Raw genomic sequence first — 6,354 nt, 5'->3', positions numbered from 1 at the left:
AAATATAGTTTAAAAAAACTAAAAAACACGCTTTTAAAGGACATCGACTAAAAAGTTAAAAATAATTTTTAAAATAAGCTTAAAACTATAATAAACGAAAAATACTAGTATTATTGTATGATAAAATAAGCTTAAAACAATAATTAACAAAAAATACTAGTATTATTGTAAAATAAAATAACTTCAAAACAATAATGAACGAATAATAATAGTATTATTGTGAAATAAAATAAGCTTAAAACAATAATAAACGAAAATACTAGTATTATTGTGATAAAAGCGTCGGGCGCTCAATATACGAAAAATATGGCACAAAGCACCCACGCTTTTTTCACAATAATACTAGTATTTTCGTTTATTATTGTTTTAAGCTTATTTTATTTCACAATAATACTATTATTATTCGTTCATTATTGTTTTGAAGTTATTTTATTTTACAATAATACTAGTATTTTTTGTTAATTATTGTTTTAAGCTTATTTTATCATACAATAATACTAGTATTTTTCGTTTATTATAGTTTTAAGCTTATTTTAAAAATTATTTTTAACTTTTTAGTCGATGTCCTTTAAAAGCGTGTTTTTTAGTTTTTTTAAACTATATTTTAATTCTAAACGTTTGATCACCGCACGAGATTCATCCCGATGTTGCAATACGCGTTGACGTCTCGTCATAATTGTGTTTAACGCAAACGCTACAGGCCGTCGGTTCGCAAGTACCGATTTTGAATTGTACTCCTACTCGCGGTATTTACGAATTCACTAGACCTGTAAAACTACAGTTTGACCAACCACTGATAATGCTTAAAACATTGTCGGTGGTTGGGTTATCATAATTCATCGTACGTTATTATTTCGTCCAATCGACTGCGTGGCGACACATTTTTTTTGATATTCGTTCGACAAAACGGTATTTTGCCACAAAACGGCACTGCTATTTGTATTGTTTTGTTTATTTTGCGGTACAACAAAATCTCTCCGTGCACACCGGTCTACTGAACCTCGAGCGACTAGTCTCTCTCTCGGCGCTTATTTTATGTTGACGTCAATACGGAGGTACCGCCATACGCAATGGAGTCCGTATAAGTTATCACGAAATTCATCACAGAGTACCACAAATTGGCACCGCCGTGTTTAAACGTAACGCGAGTATGGCAGTAACAAACGCTGGTGTCAAACGAAAAGTTTCAACAACAAAATTAAAACTTTGTTTTAAATGATTCTTTTAGTTATAGTAAAACATTAAAATGAATTAACTTCTGAATATTTCAATTGTAGAATCTTTTTAAACACCATAAGTTACTAGGAAATGATTACTATTATTTCTATTTAAGTTATCTATCACGATAAAAATGCAAAAAAATATTGAGCTACTCTGATAAATTTACTATAAATAGTAATTATAAAACATCCTAACTGCATATTAATCTTAACGATACAATTTTTTTAATTCTCATAAAATTTTCTATTTAATTCAATTTCAAACTTGCCAATTGAGTTAAAATTTATGGTAAAATAAATTTATTTATTTTTTTATTATAAACATTCACAAAAATCAACTTAAAAGGATTAAAAAAAATAGGTTAAAAATGAAAATGTGGACTGATTATTTTTAACATATTAAAAATCAAAATCAGTAATAATTTGATAACAATTTTTTTTTCTTTTAATTATTATTTTATATGTAATGATATAAAAAATTAGAAGTGATAGAAAAAGTCTAATTGCAGATTTGAAAGCAACGCGAAAAGTTGATTTAGAAAAGTATAGTTTTGCTTCTGATGAAAGTTCCTTGTAGTCCAGTGCATTTATTTATAGTAACAAACAGTTTTTATTGAAAAGTATTGCATCAAGCACTTTAAATTTTTATACGCGTTAAAAGTAAAGAAATATACTACTACTTTATTATTTTTATAATTTCTCCATATAAATTATAATATTAAATTATTGAATATCAATTTCAATTTTTTTTTCCATAATAAAGTACATTACATTAGATTTAATTTAATATAAGTAGTTGTATAATATATAAGCTACATTTCAATGATGAAATGGTTAATTTTATAAGAAGTTTGAACGATAAAGAAATATGCGATACTTTTCCTAAAGGTGACAGTAATTACATAAGCGAGATGAAGAATTTAGCGTACAATGTAATAGTTGATCGTTGGACCAAGTCATGGTCCGAGGGTACGCTTCAAATTAATGCGAGTTTAATGAACATAGATTGTCATAACCTTTATTATTATTAAAATTATAATTATGTTTTAGGAAAAAGAAGAAGAAATGTGCGATGAAAATGATGGACCAACATTTTTCAATACAACAGTGTTTACCCAAGAAAATAGTTATAGTCCATGGGCTTCACAATGGCCGAAACCCAATCAAGTCTGAAAATTAACCTACATTAATAATTTATAAACATTAACTTTATATATTGTACTAGTTATTTATAATCTAAAATAAAAAAAAAATTGTTGTTATTTGTATATAATATATTTATTTAATAGTAATAATAATAATAAATACAAGGTTATTAATAAATGTTTACATAAACGTGTAAATATTAATGTTAAATTATACGGACGGTTCTGACAAAAGGTGTATAAGTAAATACATTGTCTGAAATTATTAGAGCATATGCAGATGTATTAGCAGGAAATGTGGTTGATGCTTCAATCTCAATATGCATGTCAAAAAACGAGACTGTAATTGTGACGTTCTGCTTTGACACACCAATCACTGCAATAGAATTATTGTAATGATATTAAAAAATAAAATTAGCTATGGTTAAAATAAAAACGTGTTACATAACACTAGTAACAACAATTGCTAATTATGATAGCATTAAAGTATTATTAATATCATAAACAAATTATGAAAAATAATTAACTTAAAACAAAATAAACTTATTATTTACAAATTATAAATACCACTCCGAATACTCATCTACAGTCTCGCCATCCAAATTAAAATTAACGATAGGTATTGAACATTCATCTTGTTTANAAAGTTAATTACATCAATAGATATTGTTGATTCTTCAACTACTAAGCTGTAGTATATAAATACTTTACGCCAAATATATAAACTCATAAGGATTTCTATTGTACTAATCTCCGAATTTAATGAATTAGTGTGATTTTTAATTAGCGGATCATGTGTAGTATATAATATTTCATCTAACGCATCAATAATTTCTTGAATGTGACATGAAACTTTATTGCTTTGATATACTATCACACCTTGTTTTTGACTATTTTTTTACTGTGCTCTTTTGGTAATATTAAGATAATATAATTTTAACACTACTTATAGAGTTTCAAAATTTATCATTTACATATTATGGACATATCACGAACTACGTAATTTTCAACATTTAATTTTTTGCATTTATTCTACACGAAAATAAAATATTACATAACATTGTAAGAAACTAATTTCATTGGGAAAAGGGTCTCTATGCCGTTCACCATATCACCCCGGCAGTTTACACCGCCCGTCGACCTATGGAGAGGAAACGGTCGAGGCCGTTTTGGGGGGTATCCAGCTCATTTATTATACAACTACTTATATTAAATTAAGGCTAACGTAATTTACTTAATTATGAAAAAAAAAAAATTCCAGACTTTATTTTGTCTTCATAGTGAAAATAGCTACCGAATGTTATTTTTGTGTGAAAATTCTCGATTTTATATTTTATATTTCTAACTTTATAATGCTATAACTTATTGAAAAGTTTATGGAAGCGTTTTTTATTATAGTGATTTTAATCACTGTTAGATATCATTATACATGACCCAACTATGACACGTTCACCACTGTTCCGCGACCCACCTGTGCTGGTTTTTTTTTATAATATTGATATATTACTGTCAGGTATTATCTATACTTGTTCCAACTATGCTGCGATTCTATTGTGTTAATTTTAGTTTTTTATGATATCTCTTTTTAATTGTTAACGTAATTTAATAATGGATTTTTAGAAAAATACATTTTAAATTACATTATTCAAGATTTAATATTGATTAAGACAGAAAATACTAGCAAATGTGCAAATATAATAATTTTAATAAAAAAAATTACTTAATAAAACAGTATACAGTAACGACACGAATTCTAAACATAAAATTGTATATTTCATGAATAAACATAATATATAGGCTTACACGATGATTCATCTATTAACACGTACCTGTATATACAAAAACTGTATAAATATATATACAGGGTGATTTTTTTATCATAACCCACTCAATTACTTACAGAATAATAATAATTTAAACATTTTTTTTTTTTNTTGAAGGTCAAAAAATTTTTTTATTAAAATTTTTTTTTCTTTTCAGAAACTTTTAGTAATGTTCTTTTAACCCATATCAATCGATTTATAATTTTTTTTATATCGTTTTACGGTCTTGAACATTCAAGGTTTGCTGAAAATAGCCATCTTTATCATCTCATTACACAAAAGTGACTGAACGAATTTTTTTCAAATTTATATAGTACTTTCCTTTAGGCAATTAAAACGTCAGGTAAAAATTTTATGATGGAGAAATAATTTTAACGCTATTTATAGAATTTACAAAATTTACAATTTGCGTATTATGGAAAATTCACAAGCTACGTAATTTTCAACACTATTTTAATTTCTTTGATTTATTCTGCGTTCTGTAGTATATTAAATTATTGGGACTCGTAATAAAATCCTAGGAGCAATGGCTAAGTTCTGAAAAGCTCCATTACTTTTCTTCATAAAGTTTATTACATCAATAGATATTGTTGATTCTTCGACTACTATGCTGTAGTATATAAATACTTTACACCAAATATATAAACTCATAAGGATTTCTATTGTACTAATCTCCGAATTTAATAAATTAGTGTGATTTTTAATTAGCGGATCATGTGTAGTATATAATATTTCATCTAACGCGTCAATAATTTCTTGAATGTGACATGAAACTTTATTGCTTTGATATACTATCACACCTTTTTTTTGACTATTTTTTTACTGTGCTCTTTTGGTAATATTAAGATAATATAATTTTAACACTACTTATAGAGTTTCAAAATTTATCATTTACATATTATGGACAAGTCACGAACTACGTAATTTTCAACATTTAATTTTTTGCATTTATTCTACACGAAAATAAAATACCATATACCATTGTAAGAAACTAATTTCATGGGAAGGGGTCTCTATGCCGTTCACCATATCACCCCGGCAGTTTACACCGCCCGTCCACCTATGGAGAGGAAACGGTCGAGGCCGTTTTGGGGGGTATCCAGCTCATTTATTATACAACTACTTATATTAAATTAAGGCTAACGTAATTTACTTAATTATGAAAAAAAAAAAATTCCAGACTTTATTTTGTCTTCATAGTGAAAATAGCTACCGAATGTTATTTTTGTGTGAAAATTCTCGATTTTATATTTTATATTTCTAACTTTATAATGCTATAACTTATTGAAAAGTTTATGGAAGCGTTTTTTATTATAGTGATTTTAATCACTGTTAGATATCATTATACATGACCCAACTATGACACGTTCACCACTGTTCCGCGACCCACCTGTGCTGGTTTTTTTTTATAATATTGATATATTACTGTCAGGTATTATCTATACTTGTTCCAACTATGCTGCGATTCTATTGTGTTAATTTTAGTTTTTTATGATATCTCTTTTTAATTGTTAACGTAATTTAATAATGGATTTTTAGAAAAATACATTTTAAATTACATTATTCAAGATTTAATATTGATTAAGACAGAAAATACTAGCAAATGTGCAAATATAATAATTTTAATAAAAAAAATTACTTAATAAAACAGTATACAGTAACCATACAAATTCTAAATATAAAATTGTATATTTCATGAATAAACATAATATATAGGCTTACACGATGATTCATCTATTAACACGTGTACCTGTATATACAAAAACTGTATAAATATATATATACAGGGTGTTCAGTAAGTCAGGAAACGGGTTTCTATTGTTCTCATTGTTACAAACAATGAGAACAATAGAAACCCGTTTCCTGACTTACTGAACACTCTGTATATAGGATATTAGTAAGGAAACAAATTTCTATATTTCTTATTGTTTGTAACAATTGAACTGTTTCCTTACTTACTGAACACTCTGTAATTATAAAGGCTGTATTATAGCTTGTCTCAAATCTAAAAGACAGTAATTTTATCTTTCGATCCAACTATGATTTTGATAAAACATTGTTTAAATAATTATTGCCTGCTTAGACTACGTTTAAGGTATATTTAAATGTTTTATGCATATACTTTATTGCAAAAAATTATAGTTTTTAGAATTTGCATAAGTAATT

General features: G+C 26.4%; 1 long non-coding RNA gene across 1 annotated transcript in view; it reads left to right on the top strand.

Annotated features, from left to right (window-relative positions):
- Positions 1–2,422, top strand: part of LOC126897489 (uncharacterized) — a 16,175-nt gene extending 13,753 nt beyond the window's left edge. The window contains exon 4 of the long non-coding RNA XR_007702114.1: positions 2,271–2,422. This is a non-coding gene — a long non-coding RNA (uncharacterized LOC126897489). The remainder of the gene's footprint in view (positions 1–2,270) is intronic.
- The last annotated feature ends 3,932 nt before the right edge of the window (positions 2,423–6,354 follow it).

Source organism: Daktulosphaira vitifoliae, unplaced genomic scaffold, assembly GCF_025091365.1.
Source record: "Daktulosphaira vitifoliae isolate Bord-2020 unplaced genomic scaffold, ASM2509136v1 Scaffold_2, whole genome shotgun sequence".
In the NCBI taxonomy this organism is placed as follows: Eukaryota; Metazoa; Arthropoda; class Insecta; order Hemiptera; family Phylloxeridae; genus Daktulosphaira; species Daktulosphaira vitifoliae.
Note: the sequence above shows the minus strand (reverse complement) of the source record. Positions and strands in the feature narration are given on the sequence as shown.